Source organism: Ischnura elegans, chromosome 5 (assembly GCF_921293095.1).
Source record: "Ischnura elegans chromosome 5, ioIscEleg1.1, whole genome shotgun sequence".
Lineage (NCBI taxonomy): Eukaryota > Metazoa > Arthropoda > Insecta > Odonata > Coenagrionidae > Ischnura > Ischnura elegans.
The window spans coordinates 5,686,855-5,711,334 of NC_060250.1; the positions used below are offsets into that span (position 1 = coordinate 5,686,855).

The 24,480-nt window shown below is 38.5% G+C and overlaps 1 long non-coding RNA gene across 1 annotated transcript; it reads left to right on the plus strand.

The window, feature by feature from the left end:
- The first annotated feature begins 16,550 nt into the window (after positions 1–16,550).
- LOC124159641 lies at positions 16,551–17,560 on the plus strand. Its single transcript, XR_006864995.1, has 3 exons — positions 16,551–16,591; positions 16,674–16,814; positions 17,131–17,560. It is a non-coding gene; the product is annotated as an uncharacterized LOC124159641 (long non-coding RNA).
- The last annotated feature ends 6,920 nt before the right edge of the window (positions 17,561–24,480 follow it).

Below are 24,480 nucleotides of genomic sequence, written 5' to 3' on the forward strand. Positions count from 1 at the left end.
CTGGTCCTCCGATAACTCCCGAGATATGAGGATGCTTCTTAAAATGACTAAATTGCCTTCTTACCCAATGCTTTTGAATATTTACATTACTTATTGGCCGAAATGGTTAATAATTAATATTTATTATATGGTGCAAATTCTATTTGCCTCATTTTTAAGTATTGGAAGGGGATCGAGGGAGTCATTTCTTTCAACCAGTCGAGAGTCGAGGAAGAAAGTCTTGAACAAAAAATCGTACACATCTGGTGATCAGGTCAGATAGCGAGTTTATATTTAAGCAACATATGTCCACAATACACTGGTAAATTCGTGACGTCACTGGTCGCTGGGTATTTGCTTGTTTTTACAGTCACACCTTTTCGGCCTCTCTTAAATCATTGAGTGTCAGTTATCTTGTCACTTAAGTATTCTTTCCTGTCTCGCCAGCGGAGTTCTTAGCATAATACGTAGTTCGCTACAAGGGTATCCTTAGGTAGGGAAATATTTATTTCTCCACTTACATCGGAATTTGTCGTAATACTGGAACCGAACTTTAACTTTTGATGAAACTTGCGCAGGTCGGCCATGATTCCCGAAGGTAATTCCCTTGTAGCTGTATTTCTCAATCTGCTGCAGATGCTCATATTTACAATATCCACTCTAGTGCTTTTATACTTTAATTTACGACTTAAGATAAATTAAGCGCTCTAACCACCACCTATGAGAGACGGGGGAACCACAAGGCTGTGAAAACATCTTACCTGCACCACGTTCAGTTTTTGGGAAAAAATAGGATAAAAGTGGTGTTTGGTTGTGAATTTCCCAGACAAAGTCGAGCCTCGCCACCTGTTGGCGATACCACACGCATTCGTGTTTTCGTTTCGTTTTTGTTTTTTTTGTCACTCCGAGAACGTGAGTGAATTGTGCAGTCGTCCAGTGAACTTCGCAAGCGCATGGTTGGAGAGCAACCCGAGGAGAAGGAGCCATGTCGCGCCCCCGACGGGAACAGCAGCGGTGAGTGGTATGCGCCGGCCCGGCTCGACTTTGATTTTAACAATATACAGTCCACATTTATAATCACGTTCGAAAGTGATCATATGGTCCTTCGGGCCGGATTTGTCGTTGTAGAATCAGTGTTGGTGTTAGAATACCTTTGGTTTTCCCTTCCTTGGTTGGTTGTATTAGGGAACGTTGAAAATGCCAGCGATCGACGATGTAGAGTTTCGTATTGCATCTCTCTTAGCGAAGATGGGTCGTATTGATAATGTCGCTAAAGATTTCGAAAAGAATTCGAGTGATGTAAAAAAGAGGAATTTATTACGAACTATGACAGACCAGGTTGATAGTCTTTTGGAGGAATTCAATGAGGGTATTTTGAAATTAGCCTCGTTGTACGCGAAACAGTCCCCTCCCGTCGAAAAGGACAAGGAATTGCGTAAGTCTACGGAGGAGTTCGAGGCTATGTTTTTTAATACTAAGGCAATTCTTCTGACATATTTCCCAGATATAGAGCCACACTTAAGGTCAACGGGCCATCCTGCGACCGGGGAAAGTAATTCAACTCATACCGTTGCTCTCCCTAAGCTCGATTTAGTCGCGTTTAATGGCGATTTAATGCAATGGCAGTCATTTTATGATGTATCTGCGGTTAATGAAAACCCGTCCTTGAGTGACGTGCAGAAATTTTTGTATCTCAAATCTATTCTTAAGGGGGAAGCACATTCGTATGTTTCGTCTTTACCTGTGTCCTCGGCGAATTACTCGGTCGCGTGGGAGAGTTTGAAAGCGCGCTATATGGACTCAAACAGGTTGACTAATGCGTATCTGGAGGCTTTGTTCGATATCAACCCGATCACCCGGGAAGGTCAAGCTATTCGCAAATTTTGCACATTAATTACTGAGTATGTTGGTGCGTTAAGCGCTGTGGGGCATAATGTCAAAAGTTGGTCGGTCCCAATGCTTTTTATGTTGCGCCGCAAACTCAATTCCGTGTTACGAAAGCGGTGGGAAAAGGTAGCGCTCAATGTTGGTGAGCCTTCCCTACAAACATTTTTTGATTTTTTAAGTGAGGAAGCCAAGATTTTGGAAGCAGCCTCATCGTTTCATTCAGATACTAGTCTAAATAAAAGGCCCCATAAGCCAATGCAATCTTTAAGAAAGTTTACTGGTATGGTTGTTAATACTGATAGGCAAAGGGTCCAGAAATCGTGCCCAAATTGTTCGTTGCCGCATTCTTTGGAAAAATGCAGGAAGTTTTTGAAATTGTCAGTGGGATCTCGGCTAAGATTAGTTAAGGCTAAAGGGTGTTGTTTAGTTTGTTTCAGCCAAGACCATTATTTAAAAGATTGTGAATTCAAAATGCCATGCCCCAAGTGTAAATTGCCTCACAATAAATTAATTTGTTTTGCCAATCGTGAGGGCTCATGTTCGAAATTAGATAAAGATAATACTGCGGTAGAGCAGAAGCAGCAAAACCCTAAATCAGTGAGCGCAGACCCAGATGAGACGAAAGAAAATCCAGTTCGAGAGGTGTCTTCTTTCCAAACGTGCTCTCATCGGTTGGGGTCTGTCGTGATGCTTGCGACTGCCAGGGCGATCGTATTGGATATTGATGGCAATGGCCGCGTAATTAACTCTTGCTTGACACTGCAAATCAGGGAACCTTTATCACGGAATCTTGCGTTCGGAAGCTACGGTTGAATATCAATAAAATTAGAACTCCTATTTTTGGGTTCGGAAATAATAACTCTGTGATATCGTCTGGAATTTTCAGTTTGAAAATGAAGCCTTTGTCTGAAAGCACGTTGAAATTGGAAGTCAAAGCTATGGTGGTTCCTCATATTGCTCAATGCCCAAAATTATCGGTCTTTAATAGATCATGGCCTCATATAAAGGGGTTGAAACTTGCGGACCCGAGCTATTACGATGAGGAAGAAATAGATGTATTATTGGGGGCAGAATGGTTTGCACGCGTGGTAGTTAACGCGCCGATAATTGGTCCTCCAGGGACACCAGATATTTTGCCAACTGTCTTTGGTCATTGCCTAATGGGGAAAATTGAAAATAAAGTAAATCAAATCCGAGTGTTCTGCTCAACACTTGGTGATAATATTGAAGGTTTACTGCGAAAGTTCTGGGAGTCTGAGGAACCTCCTAAGAGATATCAGTGTAGTCCAGAAGATGATGCTTGCGAGCAGCATTATAAGAACAATATTTCTCGTGAATTGAAACAGTATGTTGTTCGTTTACCTTTTATCTCATCTACCCCTGAATTGGGGTAAAGCCATGGTTCCGCGCTGCAAAGGTTCTATTTGCTAGAACGCAGATTAACCAAAAACTCCGCTTTACGCTCGAAGTATAACGAATTTATGAAGGATTATTTTGAGCAAGGCCATATGATTGTGGCAACGAGTGCCCCATTGAGAACATCTTATTACATTCCGCACCATTGCATTTATCGTTCAAAGGCGGAATTATCGCGATTTAGAGTGGTTTTTGATTGTTCTATGAAAACCACTAATGGCATATCATTGAATGATGTGTTGCATAAGGGTCCCAAATTACAAGTAGATCTAATCGACATTTTGATGCGCTTTCGATTGCATGAGGTTGTGGTGATCGCTGATATACGCCAGATGTATAGAAATATTAAGCTACACCCGGCCGATTATGATATGCAACGAATATTTTGGAGATTTAGTCCCGAGGAAGAGCTACAAGAATATTGCTTGACCACTGTGACTTATGGAATGAAATCAGCTCCATTTTTGGCAACTCGGACACTTCATCAGTTGGTATGCGATGAAGGTGCAGAATTTCCACTTGCATCTCGAATAATTCGAGAAAATACTTACATCGACGACATAGTTTCTTCAGTTCGAACCATTGACGAAGCATTAGTATTGCAGAGCCAATTAAAGAAGCTTTTAGATCGTGGAGGATTTGAGTTGCGCAAATGGTTGAGTAACCAGTTGGAACTGCTAGAGAATGTACCCTCAGAATTTTGCATTCTGAAGCCAGAGTGTTTTAATTTTCAGCAGGAAAACCAACCTGCCGCTGAAATTTTGGGTTTGGCATGGAATCCTAGGAAGGATAAATGTTCATATAAGTTTGATGCTGGATTTGGTGTCATCACGAAAAGAACCATATTGTCGGAGGTCGCTCGCTTATTTGATCCACTGGGATTTATTAGCCCTGTCACATTTTATGGAAAATGGCTCATCCAGCACCTTTGGCATTGCGGACTTGAGTGGGATGACTCTCCTCCCGAAGAAGTGGTTGTCAAATGGAAACAATTCCGACATGAGTTACCACTCATTTCGAAATTTGAATTACGTCGTTGCTTGAAAGTAGACTCGGCAATCGACCTTCAGTTGCACGCCTTTGCGGATAGTTCGGAGAGGGGATATGCGGCGGTGGTTTATTTACGAATTGTGAATTCCGACCAGACGGTTGCCACGTCATTACTGATAGCTAAGTCTAAGGTGGCACCGATCAAGTGGATATCATTACCTCGATTAGAATTATTAGGTGTGGTTTTGGCTACTAACCTTATTGATTACGCAAGAGATATATTGCTCCCTCACTGCGTAATTTCTGATGTTGTCGTATGGAGTGATTCAATGGTTGCTCTTCAGTGGATCAAGTCATCTCCTCACCGCTGGAAATCATTTATCGCAAACAGAGTCACTATGGTGCAAGAGAAATTATCTCCGAACAAATTTCGGTATGTTCCATCAGACTCTAACCCTAGTGACATAGCATCGAGAGGAGCCCTTCCTCGTCAATTGATCGAGGACGCAGGTTGGGTGACGGGCCCGTTATGGCTAAGTGAACAATCGGAGGCATGGCCGAGGGCGCCCAGTCTATCTCGCCAAACGGATCGTGATGCCCTTGAAGTGGAAGCTCGAGCAATTAATCTCCATACGGCACTAGAGGAAAACACGCTGACTTGGTTGTTGATGTTTTCCTCATTTTCACGACTGAAGAGGATAGCAGCTCATTGGCTGCGATTCATTCATAATTGTAAGCACCCTAACGAGAAACATATTGGTTATCTCACTACTGGAGAGTTGGACCAGGCTGAGGTGCGGTTGGTAATCTTAGTGCAGCGAATTCAATTTCAAAAGGAATTAGATTTATTACGGAAAGAAGAAGTGCCAAGTCGCTTAAGAAAATTGAACCCTTCATCGATGAGGAAGGCGTCTTAAGGGTTGGAGGCAGATTGAAGCATGCCAAAATTGCATTCAGCCAGAAGCATCCAATGTTGCTTCCAAGTTCTCATCATTTAACGGCTTTGATTATCGATTATTATCATGAGACCTACCTACACCCTGGGTCACTTCATTTGCACTGCCTTATCCAGTCGAAATTTTGGATCATTAATGCTAGAGACGTTGTTCGTCGAAGAATATTGCACTGCATTAAATGTTTTCGTGCAAACCCCAAACCGAAAGAGCAGTTTATGGGCAATCTACCGCCCTCTAGATTGAAAAAAATGAATGCTTTCAGCATATCGGGTGTTGACTATGGCGGGCCATTTGCTCTAAAAATGGCTAAAATCCGAAATGCTAAGATATTAAATGGATATATTTGCTTGTTCGTTTGCTTTGCAACAAAGGCAATACATTTAGAGCTTGTTTCGGATTTAAGCACAGACTGCTTCTTAGCCGCGCTAAAGCGGTTTATCACTCTTAGAGGCGCTGTGACAGAAATCCATAGTGATAATGGTACTAATTTTGTAGGGGCACAGAGAAGGATGGCGACTTGGAGGAAAGTAACGTTATCAACTGACTTCAATGACAGAGCCGAACGATATCTGGGTGGAAGAGGAATCACATGGAAATTCATACCACCGGGCAGTCCTCATATGGGAGGACTATGGGAAGCCGGGGTAAAATCGGTGAAAAGGCATTTGGGAGCATCACTCGGCGGTCAAGTGCTGACGTACGAAGAATTTTACACGGTGTTAGTACAGGTAGAAGCTGTATTAAACTCAAGGCCTATTACTCCAGTTAGTTCGGATCCTACCGATTTGGAGGCTTTAACTCCTGGCCACTTTCTCCTACAAGAGCCAATTTACGCACTTCCTGAAGAACTGGAGCATGGTAATAGTGGATTGGAGAGACGATGGAGTTTGCTGCAACAAGTAGTAGGGACATTCTGGAAGCGATGGCAAAATGAGTACTTAATGACTCTGCAGTGGAGAGGAAAATGGACCTGAAAAAGTGGTAATATCAAGGAGGACGACGTAGTTATATTGAAGGAACCGAATCGTAGCCCCTGTAGGTGGAGACTTGGCCGAATAAACCGTTGCTTCTTGGGGACAGATGGCTTGGTTAGGGTTGCTGAGGTTAAAACCGAGCAGGGAGTGTTTAGACGGTCAGTAAAAGATTTGTGTCCATTACCTCTATCGGGTAATTAACGTTTGAGGTCAGGATTTCGTTTTGTTTCTTTTGTAATGTTAGGTTTAATTCTTTAGTTGATAATTTAGTGTTTCGTATTTGTGAACCTTTCCGAGGGCTACCCATTCCTATTAAGTCTCCTTGATGGCCCCCTTGGAGTGAAGAATAAGCAATCCTTTCCTTTTTGTTTTGTCTTTCCCTCTCCTTACCCAAAGTTGAGGTTGGTTTAGTTAAAGTTGGACTATATGATCACATTCGAAAGGTGAAGTAATATATGATTGTTTATCTATTCGATATTAATTTAATTGATAATTACTCTTGTTTTTTTTTGCTTTGGAACGTTGTTCCAAGGGCAATGTTTGGTTGTGAATTTCCCAGACAAAGTCGAGCCTCGCCACCTGTTGGCGATACCACACGCATTCGTGTTTTCGTTTCATTTTTGTTTTTTTTTTATCACTCCGAGAACGTGAGTGAATTGTGCAGTCGTCCAGTGAACTTCGCAAGCGCATGGATGCAGAGCAACCCGAGGAGAAGGAGCCATGTCGCGCCCCCGACGGGAACAGCAGCGGTGAGTGGTATGCGCCGGCCCGGCTCGACTTTGATTTTAACAATATACAGTCCACATTTTTAATCACGTTCGAAAGTGATCAAGTGGATTTACTCTACATATTTTTCATGCCTTATAATACAGAACTTAATCCTTTCATTTGAAAAGATTACGGTGTCCCGATTAGCTCAGTATTCCTCAGATTATCATACCAGCTATAAGTACTATATACTAGCAGAGCTAGTAAATGAGATTACTAAGTGGTCTCGGGAACTCCATTCAGTAGACTTCGTGTCAACCAAATAATGTGTTTCATATTCTGCTTGCAGGCATAGTTAAAAATATGCAACCGCTATTTGTATTTACCAAGTGTGTGTTGGGCCAATGTGGGTAATCATTATACCGTGAAAGAATATTACGTAAGAAAGTGCCGCGTTCTCTGGTCGTAAAAAAAACCGTTTACATGTGGAAAGTGAACACCAGGCTCAGGATGAAAATTATGTGAGTTGCGGGCACCCATGTTGTAGCCACTTTCAGTTTTGATGAGATGGCGTAGAGGTATCGTAGATATCTGAATTTCAATGTTCAAAAATCAATGAAGCTGCTGTAACTCAAATTTCTTCCGAAAAATGGATGGCTCTCTCCACGGCAACTGGCTATGGTGACGTCAGACTTTCTCAGTCCATTCCACTTGTTGGGCATTTATCATAAAGGGTATAGCCGGTTAAGATGGTGAAACGTGCCCCCCGATGTTTTGAAAAATAAAAAATATACACTTGAAATGCATGAAAAGTTTTGTCTTTCCCCAAAGTTTCAGGCCTTAACAATGGAAATTGACCCCAAAAATAATTGAAACACGATTTTTCGTTTTTTAGCCATATCTCCAGTTTTTATTTTTATAAAATCTTTTTCTTGATTTTAAAATTTATATACTATTACGTTCTACATTTTGACCGAAAACTAAACTTTTGCATAAGTTTAAAATTTACAAAATTAAATTATAAATTTTAGGAAACAATAGAAAAAACGAAAAAAATGCATGTTATTACCCCTGCATCAAAGTATAATACTAATTTTTTCAGATTTATAAATTGGTGGAACACTGTCAAAAACACGAATAACTGCTTTGCACCATTTGCATCTTAGAATAATCGTAATCATTGGTTATAACCATACTTCTAAGCTTTAAGCTCGTCTTCAAGCTTCAAGAAATACAATATCTGCCGTAAATGTTTTTTTTTTCATCTCTCCTGACTTTAATTACCCTTGAATTTATCACCAGCATTTGAGCCAATTTACTAGTAGCGCGACAATATGACTGAATATTTGGGAACCAGTTTTCGACGAAGTGGTGACACTTCATCAATGTTGATGCCAGTGCAAGAGGCTTTCTCTGATGCTTAATTTCTTAATCAGTGAGTGTTAAACAATAGAGACGATTCACGTGCAGCACCGAGAGAGAAAATTATTCGTATTAATTGCTTAAAGAGTGGCTGTTTTTCATGAATGCTATAATTTCCATGAATGTTTCGCTACGTATAAAAGTGTACATGAGTGTACATTTTAAGGACTAGTCCAACTTAGGTGAAATAAGTGGAGCGGTCGAAGGATCTCGTCCGTTGACACCTGGTATCCGCTGAGACGGAAAAAGGTACCAGAGTCACCACATTCGATAGGAGCGTTGGTGGCATTTGAGAAATGTTCAATTATTTTGTTCCATTGGAACCAGGCAGCTACCCTATACCTCACAAACTTGAGTTATAGAGGATTCCATAACTGAGTGGAGGAACGCGAAGAGATAATATCTACAATAGTAAACTACTGATAGGGTTAGAGATTGCGATGTTAACGATAGTATAACGAAACATTTATCGTAACAATATATCTAGAGAGTTTTTTCGATTTAATAATGTCATTTTCTATTAATGGTATCATATAATGGAGATATGATTTAAAATTATTTTTAAAATGTTACATAAGAATTCATTTTGCGATAAAGCTTAGCTACCGTAACATATGAATTCATTTTTAAATTGCAAACCCATTATATTTCCTTGTTTTTCAAATATGGACCGTTTTTAACTTCATAGTTAGAGAATTCGTTAAAGCCAATACATCTGTTCTAAGGGTCAATCATGACTACAAGGAGACAGAATGTGGATAAAAATGAGTAAGGTGTGGCATTCACTGCAAGAAAATAACCAAAAGCAAAAAGTTGGTTGACACAGCTTAGTTTATGAAGGAATTTTAAGGAAATTCATGAATTTGTCTTGATTAATAATATTTTTTGCCGTAAATGTTGTACTTGGGTAAGTTAAGGCCGCTTTACTCGGGTAACATCATTGCGCAACCTTACGTATGTACGAAGGTGCAGTAAAAATTGCATCTTGTAAAGCGGTGAATTGCCAGAACGCACGAGAGAATGCACTGTTGGGAGATGGAAAAATAGCCATTGCTCTAATCGCAGGCTCGGATTTTCGCAATGTTTTCAATGCTAACCTGCGCAATGATTTTCCCAGTGTATAAAGGGCTTTTATGCATATTCGAAGAGACGATGTACTAATTATCACCATTTCTGTCATATTCGCGCAGTAATTAGGAAATTGGCTCAAATGCTGGCGATAACTTCAAGGGTAATTTTAGTCTGTGGAGATGAAAAAAAACATTTACTGCAGACATTGTATTTCTCGAAGCTTGAAGACGAACTTAAAGCTTAGCAGTATGGTTATAACCAAAAATTACGATTAATCTAAGTGTGATGGCGATGTTTTATACTAATCTGTAGCCTTAATCAATAATATTACAAACTGATCAACAATCTTTGCTCTCAACAATAAACTCAAATATCCTCCTGGAATACACAGATACAAATGGCGCAAAGCAGTTATTCGTGTTTTTGACAGTGTTCCACCAATTTTGAAAATCTGAAAAAATTAGTATTATACAACAACATATTTTTTTTAGTCGTGTCTATTGTTTCCTAAAATTTTTAATTTATTTTTGAAAATTTTAACTTATGCAAAATTTTAGTTTTCGGTCAAAAATGCTTGAAAAAAATCAGGATGGTAGAACGTAATAGCACATATATATATTTTAAAATCAAGAAAAAGATTTTATAAAAATAAAAACTGCAGATATGGCTTAAAAACGAAAAATCGTGTTTCAATTATTTTTGGGGTCAATTTCCATTGTTAAGGCCTGAAACTTTGGGGAAACACAGTTTTTGATGCACTTTAAGTGTATGTTTTTTGTTTTTCAAAACATCGGGGGGCACTTTTCACCATCTTAACCTACTAGACTCTTTGGACTCGATTAGGAGGTACATTGGCGGAGGGGCGTTGACATCATAGCGATCACGATACACAGTGCCTCCGTTTCCGTGCGAACATGTCCAGACATGAGGAAGCTTTGGAAGGATTCTCCTGCTGCTTGGGCATCTCCTGTCGACACGCGAGCATTGCCGACGCGTGCGTGCTAGGAGGCAACGCAACGCACGCTCAACTCGAGGAAGCGAGAACTCGATGTCGCCATTTATCAGGCGACGAAAACGAACTGGGGTCTGACGATCACGAGTCGCCGCCTCCATTCGACTCGGCGCAAATAGCTTTCACTCATCCACTGCTCCTAATTTCACGCTTTCCTCATCAACTGCGAAGTTTTGCTCTTGTTGCTTTGCTGGCTTCATCTGCATTCCGCCTCCAATGGACTCCAGGTCGGCGTCCATGGCGGCGGCGGAGGAGGGGGAGGGGGGGGGGGTAGCAGTCCTTATTGTTCGTGGTAAACCGAGTTCCTACTTCTATCTGCTCGGCAAAATTTCTCTCGTAATTTATCGTTTCAATCGAAGTAAAATGAGGTTCTGAGACAATGTTAACCGTGTCGATCTTAATTGTAATTCTTTAATTCTCAAGTAACCTAAGCGTAGTACGTGGCCTCCGAGTCTCTAGCGGCCCCAGGTCCAAATCGCATAAAAGCCCTGTTGCACTTTCTATTTGATGAGCGGCGCAGCTTTCCTCAGTGATTTTACGCATTCTGCGTGGGATCCCATGAGCTAGCTGTGTATTCGAGGCGTGGCCTGATGCAATTGCGCAATTGAACCTCTCCATCACTTTTTCACCCGTAAACCTTCCCTCAGCACGAGTTATGAATCCTAACTTATCCAGGATTCGGCCGAAAATGTTTCTCACAATACGTGGTCCCCGCGATAGGTTTGAAATGGTCGTTCAGTTCATATGAGAAATTTCACGCGTTTTTAAAAAAAGGTTTCTTGAAGGTGGAAAAGGATTTATATCGTATTGGACTACTTAAGCAAAAAGTTAAAGCTAGATGTGGACGTTAATGCTGGAATCTTAAAATGCTTTGTAATAATGTAATAATGATTTGCCCCAACGCGAAAGGAGCTTATTTCTAATAAGTTCAACAGATACAGGCTTCAGTTGGTGGAAGTTAGACATATTTAAATCAATAAAAGTGCTACAATCTTTTATTTATTTAAATGCGAGCTTATTTCTATGGGAACATTAAATTTGGCTTTTAACTTGAGTTCATAGGAGTTATGAAATAATGTTTATGACATTTCAATGGTTGTATGATTGCATTCATTTAAAATTGTGAAAGAAAGGAGCCAGTTTATAAGTGCTTCCAAATTCATCAAGCCCGTTTCAAGGAACTATAAAATTGACATCGTCGACTATATTAGAATTGGTTATTATATTTTTATGAAACAATTAATGCAGTACAATTATATTTATCATAGACATGTGATATGAACTTCCAAATACGATTAACCATAGAGTAAGTATATTCTAGAGGGCTCACGGCATAGGAGGAAATCGTATCGACAGTTTTAATTCTCAAAAAGCAGGTAGATGGCACCGTTGGTAGGAGGCATAGCCAAGGTCGGTAAAAGGCAGGTCGTGTCACGCTCCCATAGTGCATTTCGGTTTGACCATCTTGGTTCCCGCCTGTCTGTTGTTTACATGGTGTTTGCATAGGGCATGTGAATTAATTTCAAAAAATTGTGTTCTGCAGTGCTCCGATTTGCTCCAATTCCACGAAAAACGGAGTAAGAATATTTCGTTTTTCTTCTGATCGCAAAAGAAAGGCTCTGTGGTCGATAGATTGCAGAAGAAACAAATGGAAATCTACAACAACATCGCACATTGTGAGGTAAGGAAGTGACAATATTATAAGTATTTTTTGCCTGTATTTGTACTTTGTAAATATTTATATAGTCAACGTAAGTCTTAATAATTCTAGTAATAGTCTATGTCAATGAGGGAACGTCACATAGTAGAAATATAGGCTTCTCAAAAGTTGTTGACAACGCTGTTGTCACCAGCATATTTTGATACGGATTCATCACGTTTTGTCTTGAAATTATGTTAAGTAATGCAAAAGTGCCAAACTTTTCAATGTTATTTATTACTTCGGGTCATGTTTCATATGGAATAATACGGAAATGGTGCATTTTCATTGTAAATTAGTAGAGTAATCGGATCGTATGTAAGCTCGCTTGCGTCAGTATACATTTCTTCAATTCAGTTTTATACGTGCAATGGGTAATGCCTTCGCTGTTCAGAAATACCTCAATTTTTACGAATATTATTATTTAGGTTTGTTTCACTGCGGAGAAGTTAAGAGTGTCGTCAACAGGATGGTCGCAAACTACATAAACAAACTGCCGTTCCAACAGGGATTTCTGGAAAAAGGTATGTATTCTGAAGATAAGTTATAGAAAGTTTGAATAACTTAACATAGTTTTAATATTACAAATCGGCGACAGCCGAATCTAGTCTTTTCTAATAATTTCTGTTTTTTATACACTTTTGGAAGTCGTAATAAGATGTCGTGTTAAACTCGTGCATTCGTTATACGTTATGCATCGAAATTCTTGCATCCAAACAACTCGGATATCAACCCGTGTGCTGGAGGAGAGTTGGTGGAAGAACCAGACGTTCCCGACTGTCAACAGGACGAGGTGTTGGTGATTAATTAGGAAATCCGGATGCTGAAAGCAAAAGTAAGTGTATTATGATAACTATGGAAAAGTATTTACAAATTATGATTGTGAAGTTCAATGCAACCATGCACGAGAAAGTTATATGCTTTACTCGAGTTTTAATTCTGCTAGTGTGTAGTAAATTTATGAGTTATGTAGTAGAATATTGAATTATCACTTGTTACGTTATTTGTTTGGCTTTCAGTTAACTTTTTTTTGCATCAGTGCTGTTGAAGTGATATTTCCATGATACTGATATTATACACTCTATTAGAGTATGTGCACATTTTTGGGAAGTGATCTTAAAAAAAAATTTACACCTCAATTAGGCTAAATTCCGAGTCTGAGAATAGAGAGGTACTTTTTAAGCGAGATATTAATTATTAAAATTTGCAAAATTAATGATGCGCTGAAACACTAGTCGGCCATATTCTCAAGGCTGTGACGTCATTTTGTTCGACGTGTTCTCAGGCATTCCTTGTTCTTTAGGGTGAGCCCCTCTACAGCGTATACTGAGTTTGGAAAGAAGCCATGGAATGCCTTATGAACTACATTTAACGTGTGTACATGCCATCATCTACATCTTTCAATTCACTTGTTTCTCGGTTACGCTGACGACAAGACTCTCTTTTCTACCTCGAACTACCTAATCGTATTTCTTACTCCTCGGTTCTCGCATTTGCGTTCGTTTGCAGATTTATAGTGACATTAAAATTAAGAGACACTTAAACAGTGATGATCCTTGAAATAGTACGACTTAATTCGTTAAAACGAAGTCACTAATTAGTAACTAACTTAGTAACTGTACCCGTACGTACTACAAACTAAAAAACGGAAAATTAATTTTCGATAAAAAGTAATAGTTTGGGTATTCAAAATGTTTGTAATTTAATTCCAAACACAGTGATGCTAATATTTTCCAAATCGGATGTGAAATAAGCTCATTATTACATATCACAAGTCGGGACTACTTTTTGGAAATGCACCGCGCGCAGGGATTCCTCGCTTAATGGATAGTCATAACAAGACACTTGTACCTTGAAAACAAATAAACTTATGCTGTGAAGAAATATAAAATGAACCAATTATTAAATTGTGCTAACAAATGCTTCGAGAAGCATATTGAAACCGAATGAATGAAAAGTAATTGTCTCATCTAACTATCAAACATTTGATTTCCAGCCCGAGAGATTTCCGTCATTCATCCGGACCAAGTTTTCAATAACCAATTTTTAGATATACCTCACAAATGCTATTCATAAACCTCAACCAAGCAAATGTACATCTGACTGACATATCTATGTTAGCGAACTGAAAATAACTTGTAGAAACATTGAGATAATCAGAACTCTGCTTTTGAATACATTAATTCTACGAAAGAACAAATACGTCGACTTAAAGTGCGTTTTTTTTTTTTAAGAAATTAAGATCAGATTACTGCTTAAACTGGACCAAAATGTAACTTCAGTTATTTTTGCTTACGTTTAAAACCTTAAATAGCCCAGAAGAAGAAGAACCCAGCTCAGTAACGGCAATTTAATAATTAACTATGGATATTCATCCAGTCACCACGGGCCATAACTGAATATGAAAAATTATTTTTCGTGAGTCAGTAGGTTAAATAATAATAGAATAGAAAATAGTTAAATAGATAAATTAAATTATGATCGGTATTTGAAATGACAATAATACAAATATCGATAGTATCTACCTACCGGCACTTTTACTTCCGTAAACCTTCGAATCGTGCTAACAAACTTTTGGCCAATTACCTACTGTAAACAATCTCACTTAATTCACTTATGTTAGACCTAATTTCCGATGAGGTTTCCCTTCCATTTCTCTTTATTATGAATGAGACAAGACAACAAAAAAGCTCCAGTTCAACATTGAAACTTCGTGCCGAGGCATGTAGGTATAGTCCAACATAATCAGCACGGTCAATCATTGAAGCATCAACCTTCGGGATATTATTTGAAGAAACCCTCACGAAACCTGATTCCATGATAAGCACTTAAACGTATTTCCCTTTACACAGATCAGATCCACCAACTTTTTCCAATGCACACGTAGTTTATTGAATCATAAACACGATCATAACACGATAAACACCTTGCACGCTGATGAGATAGACCAGAATGACGTCACATACCGAGGAGCCAATAGATGAGCGTTTTCGTCTGCCTAATATCGTTGCGAAAACAATGCATATTAAATTGCAATTATAAAACAAAGTAAGCAACAATTAATGCTGTTAATCGAAAGTAATGATATTTACGATACACTTTATCGAATAAACTGCATTTCAATCGTATTCCTACCGAGTGCACATACTCTAATTATAACTTCATACATGGACTACTTCGCATATAAATTTATATAAAGCCTATGTACTGTTTTTAACGTTGTCTGGTAGTTTTTGAGAATGTCGCAAAGTATATCTTCATTTAAAGGAAGGGTCTATTGACAGGAATTTAATTAAAGTGTGAGCTATAAGGATATCAATATATGGCAGCTCAATTATTTGACAGTTATTTGAGTGCAGTCATTGTGTGTTGAATTCATGGGAATAAGGACATGTGGTATTAAGTGAGGTTAAGTTATTGAGAGTGTAACAGTAGTGTGGGAAAAATAGACCTAAAATCTATGCTATCATGTATTTACTGTGTAAATGGTGCAACAACATCAGCCCATTTTATTGTGGATTAGTACAAAAGTTGAACATTATATGGCCAAATTCATGGAAAAAGTAATAAATATTCATCATTGTAATAGATACTAATCATTATATGTGTTAATAGATTACCCACTGTAGGATGTGAATCAATACGGTGAAGCCTAATGAAAATGACCACATACAATTTATAATCTGATATTATTGTGATGAGCATTGCTTTTTGCAGGCATTACCTGTCCTTCCTATGCAAACTATTTCCAAGGTTGTTCCTATTATTTCTGCCATTTTTTCATGTTGAAATATGATGAGCTAGTCAGGTGAAGCAGCAACAAAATAAAAATGTACTCATGAAAGCATTTGAACTGTGGAATGACTGCTGGATAAATTAAGGAAGCAAGTGACAGTCTTATGAGGAATACTGCCTGAGTCTTAGGAGCTGTTTCATAAGTACACAGGTGTAAGTAGATGTTTCTTTCCATTGTCCTCCCTTGCAATCGCAAAATATTGTTATAAATTTATAACATATTACCAAGGTTGTTTTTATCATTATTGTCATCCTTCTAGGTTGAACTAACTATGGTCTATGGTCAGTTGAAGCGTGTACATATTACTCATGAGAGCTGGTAAAATCATTTGAATTGTAGAATTTTGCTGGATAATTTAAGGACAATGTGACAGTTTCCTGAGGGAACATTATTGAAAGAAGTCATAGATGCTGTTCCACAACCATAAAGGTGTAAGTAGATGTATTTTTTCATCCAGTCCTTCCCTTGCAACATGTTTCCATGGTTGTTCTTTTAATTCTAATAATTCTTCTAGGTTGATATATGATCCATGGTCAGGTGAAGTGTGAACATGTTACTTATGAGAGCTGGTAAAATCATTTGAATTGTACAATGTAGATAGAGAAATAAAGGAAGCAAGTGAGAATCTTATGGGGAACATTGTCGGAAAAGTTTATGAAGCTGTCTCATAACCACACATATGTAAGTAGGTGCATTTTTTCATCTTGTGTTCCGTTGCAACATATTCCCAATGGTGTTCATATCATTATTATCATTCTTCTAGGTTGAATTATGATCTATGGTCAGTTGAGGCATTAACACGTTATTCATGAGTGATGGTGAAATCAGTTGAATTATGGAATGATGGCTGGGGAATTTAAGGAACAAGTTGGTTGCCTCATGAGGATTATTTATTAAAGAAATGGTAAGTCATGTAAGAGAATTAGAACTTGTTTCAATAATGTTAATGTGCACATTTTTCCCACCCTTTTGTAGGCTACAAAATATTTTTGTAGAATTAGTTTGGGAACTGGGTAGTATTTAGTAATGGCATGAACTAGCTTGTGTTATTTGAGAATATGATACATTATATATTGCTATGAACAGCCTTTCATATAGCTGGCAAATGCTGAATGACATTTTAACTTTATTCTCATGTTTGGTTAATATGTGAGATTTTACAACCTGTGAAAGTTATGTAGCATGTATTGTTTCAAATAGTCTTTGTAATTCTATTTCAGGTGTACAAGGATTTTATTTGGATCTTACATCAGGGAGAATATCAGTTTATTTTAAGAAGTTGATGACTTTAAGTATGGAATTGCTGGCCTTTGGTATACTTTTTATAATGGTTTTTATACGTTGTGTTTTCTAGAAGCCTGGTGCAATGGTTATTGATGAACTACTTGAAGAACAGTTATTCTTAATCCAGGATGATAATATATACATATTATAACTATCCCTCTTAATGATAAATACACACTCATATGACTTTTGTGAATATAGATACAGTTTTGTGATTAACTTAACCGTGGAGATTATAGTGAATCAAAATATAAGAATGTGATTATGATGAGCCTGGATGATTTATTTCTCTCTCCATCAATGCAACATTATTAGTATAGTTTGACTGCATATTGAGATGCACCATATCTTTCCTTTCGGGGTAATCTCCTGAATTGAGCTGGGTATTAATTATTTCGTTTCATTTAATACCCATTATGTCTGTACCCCACCCTGTATCTATAGTGCATTTCAACCCATAATATATCCATTAAAATTAACACATGAGCGCAGTATTCTACTGGATTTGTACAACTACTTCCTACAATTTAACAGGCTTTATGCTTCAGTTATTTACATCCATGATTGTCTTGTCAAGCATATTATAATTTCCTACGATCGTGGAAAATTTCATGAAGCTGACTTCCTAAATAAGGAAATGAGACATGGTCCCTTATACCTATGCACCCGGAGCGCTATAGTGCGAATTTTTTTTTTCGCGTGGGTTGGGGATTTTTTCAGAGTCGAACCGAGGTCCTCAGGGTCAAACACCGCCCGTATTTGCAAGTATACTATAATTTTCTATGGCCGTGGGAAATTTCATATACCTGACTTCTTTGATCAGGAAGTTAGACATGATTCCTTGTACATGTACACCCGAAGCGCTGTAGTACGAAATTTTTTTGTCGCATGGGTTTACAATTTTTCTAGAGTCGAACTGTGGACCATAGACTCAAAATACAGACGTATCATAAATTTTCATTTTATTAACTATCAATAGCAAAAATTTCACTTCCCTGAGTCGATTACGTTGTGAGAAAACCCCTTTTACCTATGTCTCCCGTTTTAATGCACGTAAAATTTGAACTCCCGCCGCGCTAGAGACTCAAGATGGCGGATTACATTGGTCAAGTGCATCGGCGGATCCAGGGGGGGGGGGCACGGGGGCACGTGCCCCCCCCAGACCCTTTAAAATATGCTAGATTTTTAATACGGTCCCATTATCATTTCGTTCGTTTTGTATAACGAGGTATCCTTGTGCCCCCCCCTGAACTAAATCATGGATACGGCCTTACTTGTGCCCCTCCCAGAAAGAAATCCTGGATCCGCCCCTGGTCAAGTGCGTGACACGACCTGGCTTTTACCGACCTTGGCATAGCTAGCCAGAGGCGAGAGGGATCACTTCAAGGTCACCTCGCCCATCCCCTTTCCTTACCGCTCCCTCTCTTCCTAACTCTGTCAGTCCCCCAAGCATCGAAGGAAGGGAAGACGATGTTTACATCGGCCTGAGAGAGAATAAGAGAAGAAGAGGCGGCGCACAGTGTCCCGGATCGCGAAAAAGTTGGAAAAAAATCAGATTTTCGTTGGATGTCTTTGAAAATTGCTCTTTGCACGATTTTTGGCATGATATTTTCATTTCTGCAGTTATTTTCACGAAAAAACATTATTTTAGGCGATACGTGGAACTTTAACTTATTAACTGGCTAATTGTAACGCTGACTGCATAGACGAACGCAAATCATGATAAAACAAGAAAATAAGTGATAATTAGTTATAAAGTATGAGTTAATGATCTTTGAAATTAGTCAATAAACAAAAAAGGCTAAAAGTAGGGTTGTTGGGTTCATTGACTTACGTTAAAGAGGTGCGATATCCAGATTTCGTGAGGTTCTTATGTATGGACTAAAAGTAATTTTTAAATAAATGTCAAAATAGTATTTAAGTGACTCTTTTATTCTCATATAAGCATGGTTAATGATTTATTACTTTACGAATTATGTATTATAATTATTCATCATCAGATTCTTCTCAATCCCACCCATCCCTCTCCTCTTCGCATTCGCTCGCAGAATTTTTAGACTCTTGCAAGACCAAGAGATCACGAACCTCCTGCGAAAGATCTTTAAGGCCCCGACATTTGTTAAGTCAGTTCCTAATGTGCTAATAAAAGGGTCCGATGTCAGGATCAGTCACCGGAAAATATCCTCATTCGTATGAATTCGAGATATTTTTCTCGCGTAATGCTCGCGGTATTTTCTAATATCTTTATTGCGAGATTCCTGGGCCTCCTCCGATAGTTCTCCAATAGGAAGAAGAGCCGACTCGATAACATCTGCACCATGTATAAATACTTCGTGCTCCGTGGGTGGCATGTAAAACCATCCATAATGTCTCACAAAATTTTCCGCTGTATCTAAGCAGAACTTCTTAAATTTTACCGGATCAATCAAAAATCCGCGAGACAGAGATCTCAAAATTGTTGAGAATTGAAAGATTAACTCTTCTTCTACTCCTGCAAATTACTTGACTTCAAGCAACTTCGTTTTCCTAATTTTGGAGCGCGTAGTAACGTCAGTGAATTGTTTACTTGGTCTACCCCTTTGTATATCGGAAGTACCTGTTAAAAAAGAAGACTACTAGAACAATATCCCAGGGGACCCCACGTCACCATTAAAATAATAGGAAAACACGAACCCGAGGTGCTTGGAAGGTTGCGAAATACATCAGGGAAATAAACAATTTTGTCCAACCAGTTGCCATTCCTCTAAAAAAAAGAGATTGATCGTGAACTAGCTCGCCATCTTCTCTCGTCGGAATAAAAAAATTTCATGTTCAAAAATTAATAAGCTCAAGTTTTGCCTTTCATCTCCGTGTAATCTGAAACAACTCCCTAGATATGCATTCAAATTCCTTTTTCAAGCAACAATGGTTTTCTCTTTTTTCTCCAGCATTTTTTCCGTGCAGTTCTCGCCGCGTAAATGTCCATGAAATTTTTGACAGTCAACAATAAACACAAGTTTGTAAAAAGCTACACAACAGTCTTCTTTCTACAAAGTTTAAATATAAAATAGAAGGGAACATCTGAAAAATAGTGCGGTGCCTCGTCTCAGACCAATTTAAAAAAAACGGAGACTAGAAACGGAAATAAATGAAACATAGTATACCTGCTCAATAATCCTTATTTATGTGGTTGTCAGGAACTAATAAATCACTGAATCACATTTTTTTTAGTTACCACAACACTACAACTTCTTTGTGAGATCACTGTTAAACACAAAAACTGTGGCCAAAATAGGACTTCTCAATTAGTAATGGGTATGTGTTCACATCGACAGAAAAGAAGAAACTGAAGGGTACCAAAATGTTTTGACCGCTATTTGGACGGGATTAAAAAGAAGAGCCATGAAAATGTGGCCATTCCCCCAGATAACTTGTAGGGGTAGGGTTGGACCCCGTAAAGAGAATGTGAAATGTTTAGATTTTGTGCTAAAATGCATGCTAGCGGCGGACCTGCAATACAACCCGTCCTAAAGGAGGCGGGTGGAGGGTAAAGAGTAATCTATTAACACGTTTAGCTTCAATTGCAGGTCAGACCGCCCCTAGGAAAGCAATAAACTCAATTTGGGTGGTGCACCAAGTTAAGATAACAAAAGGTCCCGACTAAGGACCACATCCCACGTCCCTAAGGTCCGGCATGTGTTCGGGTAACGGGTCTCTAGCCACTTCGGATTGAAAGAAAGGGAAGCCGGTAGTGGATTTTCCCATTAGCAGTGCATGTAGCCTATCGTATTTACTTCAATAGATTACCAAAACGCGATTGAAGTCTTTCTGAGAAGCGATCGAATACAATACAATTAACGCTAAAGACCTGAAAAGAAGGAAACCGGTTGGGTTTTTAATGCATACTGTGTGGAATACAACAAAGTTTATTTTTGTGTCCATAATATATATTTTATTAATTAAAATGCTCATTTGCAAACTTTGCTGTATTCCACACAGTATGCATTAAAAACCCAACCGGTTTCCTTCTTTTCAGGTCATTAGCGTTATCGTAAACCTCTAGATAAATACCTGAAAATATCGAAACCGGTTGAGTTTCTTCATTAGTACTGTATCGAATACTAAATGGTTTAGTTTTGAATTTATAATGTCACCATACCGCGAAGTGAATTCACAAAACATTATTTCAAATGTATATTCGTGATCGTCTATTTCATCGCCTGGTGTGGTACTAAAAGTAAAAAATGAGCAAAAATTGGTCTCGATAAGCGATGGAAACTCTCAACTAGGAAATCCGTAATAATGAGTTGATCTTTAATAAGAAGGAAGCGATCTTTAGAATCGCAATACAAGGAGGGGTGTTTTGGAAATAATAAAAGATTTACTTAAGGTATCGAGACCGAATTCTACAGGTTATCTTTGCGGCGGGCATGCAATCCGAGCGAGCGAGCAGCTGGAGAAATGACTAATATGAAATGACGATTATTACTGTGAAACACTACAGCTGCCCGTTTCTATCACTATTATCATAGGATAAGGACCTTATTTTAGCAACTGCTAGATTAGGAGAGGAAAAATGTGATTTAAATGCACGTTTACAGTACTATTCATAACATATTCTCATCCGCAATATTCATCTAATTATTAATAATATTTTCACTGCGGGAATAAACTGCCTCACGTTTGTATCCTGCCGTTTTATTCTGCCCTCAACCTTGCTGATAAGGGACATGCAAATATCCTCACTTATCGTCAATTATTATCGATAATATACGGGAACATCGGCGACCAACTCCTTCTCCATCATGTTTAGCACGCTTATTTCAACGCTTTCATACCCCCTTTCCAGCCAAGGCCAAGTTCAGCATTCCTTCTGTTTTCTTTTTTTCGCCGTTTCACGTTTCGCCGTTCAAGAGGCCTGTTCAGACAATTTCGCCTGCTAAAAAAGACAGAATCCTTCACTTCCATAATCTTCCAAATTTGTTAACATAAATATCGTCTTTTTCCTTTTCGTCCAAATGATATGCATCGTGGGACACCCCCGTCCAGTTGCATCAAAATATTTGCAATTTGCATCAAAATTTTTGGACAAAAATTTTGATGCAAATTTGCATCAAAATCTGTGGCCTCTGTGTCAGCGCTTGGCGATGCTTTTTCGTCAAGGACCCTGTGAATGGTTGGTTTCATCCTATTGGATGAAAATTTAGAACCTGCCCTATCCATTTGGACAAAACGGTGTTTTGTACAAATGATAGTACCAAAAGCCAGTTAGATGAAATTTTGACCGTGGGACAGGGTGCGCGTTAGTTGCATCAAATTTTAATGCAAATATTTTGATGCAAATTTGACCGTGGGATATCGCACAGTGGGCGGAAATCAAAAAAAGCCGGACAAAATTACAAAATGCCTTTTTTTGAGTTATAAACTTGAAACTTCGCAGGTATACTCAAAACTGATTGAAATTTAAGGATATGCACTTCATTTGACAAAGATCCTACCCGATTCTGAGATACACAGGCTTAAACGTGAGCAACGTTCCATAAAAACGCCCGTCTTCAATTTTCTCTGAAAATCTTCCAAAGTAAGTAGAATATGAAGTTGTAGGTGGATTCTTGCAGAATAAAAAACCACATAATCTGTTGGCATGGTGTTCTTTATTTAATTTTCCGTAATATTTAAGAATATCATCGATAAATTCTTACCGTGCAGTTACAAAATGGCGGATACTGTTTTGCGACAAAGTTCTACATTGACGTAGAGTTTCAAATGATTTTTCGGCAAAGTCACGCGAAGTAACTTATATGAGATTATTCTTTGAAGATTTCTTGAGGTGTTTATGCAGTTATCTTGGAAATAAGTTTGCGACGCCGAAAATTACATTGATTTATCGATCACGCGGCAGGGTTCGTCTGCGCGCGTCGGGAGTTGGATTAGCCGCGACGCGGTAATGTTATTGAAACTGTATGGGTTTTAACGCACAGCATTCACCGTTTTTATGTTTTTATTCAAGACACCGATTCTCAAATGGTCTGTGGTGAAGACAATGGAAGTATTTTAGCCGAGGTGAGTGCACGGTTCATTGAAGTTCATTTCGTTTTCTTTGGATACGATCGAAGACCATGCTTCTATTAAAAGCGTTCAAACTTCGAAAAAGTGACTTGTTTTCCCGGGAATCATACAAAAGACCTGCCAGAAAGATACCAGCTGAGACTAATACCTTCTTTACTCTCCGATCCCTCACCCCCAGGATTTTACTGCGAAAACGGACGTTTTATGACACCGCGGAGCGGAGCCTTAGACCGTCTTAACGGGGTATGTCCACGGGAACATCTAATATCTAATAAGACTATTTGTATACATTTGTACTATTTAAAATTTCTCTAAAACATCAAGCCTTGTGCCGTTACTGAAGGGGTGGAGAAAATTCTGGTTGAAAATGACAAGAATGAAAAGTCTGTACCAAATGTTTGGCGAGAAGTGATGTTTCATCCCAATTTCCTACACCTTCTATGTTCTTTCATCCTGATAATAAAACTTCTGCCTGTTTGACCAATGAAACTCAAGTTGCATGATTCACAATTAACTTTGTAAATGCCGGATTGATGGATGGGTTCTATTTTGTCTTTGTTACGACACAGAGCTTCACCGAGAGTGCAAGGGTTGTAAAAAGAAACATTGAATTTATTTTTGGGGAATTTGTTTGCAAGCCTGTTGGAAAGGTCTCCCACAAAAAATGACCGGCACCAATTTTTAGAATTCTCTGTGATGGGGGAAGGGAGCAAAGCTGTGAGTTAGCTCGCGTTTTCAACTTTCTCTGAAGGATTTTAGTTTAAGTATTTAAGCTGTAGCCATTTAAAATTGCAATTGATTTCATTGTGGAAAGTTCAAAATTGAAATTGACTGCATTTAAAGGTAGATTGACCAATCTATGTAACATAGAATGAAAGGAGGATAAATTTTGGGAGGTTGGATGGCATCAGTAACTCGGAATGATTGTATCACAATAGGAAGGGTTTCTGTATATACCAAATTCATGTTTGTCATCAACTATGGATATGGAGAGGTCGAGAAAGTTTAGGTGCTTTTTGGATTCTATTTCTACTACGAAGGTAATATTAGGATGTCGAGGATTTAAAAGATTCAGAAAATTATCTAATTGTCTGACAATTCCGGTCCAGCGGCAAATGATGTAGTCAACATAACGGTACCAGAAGATGTTGGATAAGATAGAATGCCCGAATCAAATAATTGGCGTTTTGAATTGTCCGTAAATATTTCGGCTATCACAGGTGAAAGGGGGGACCACA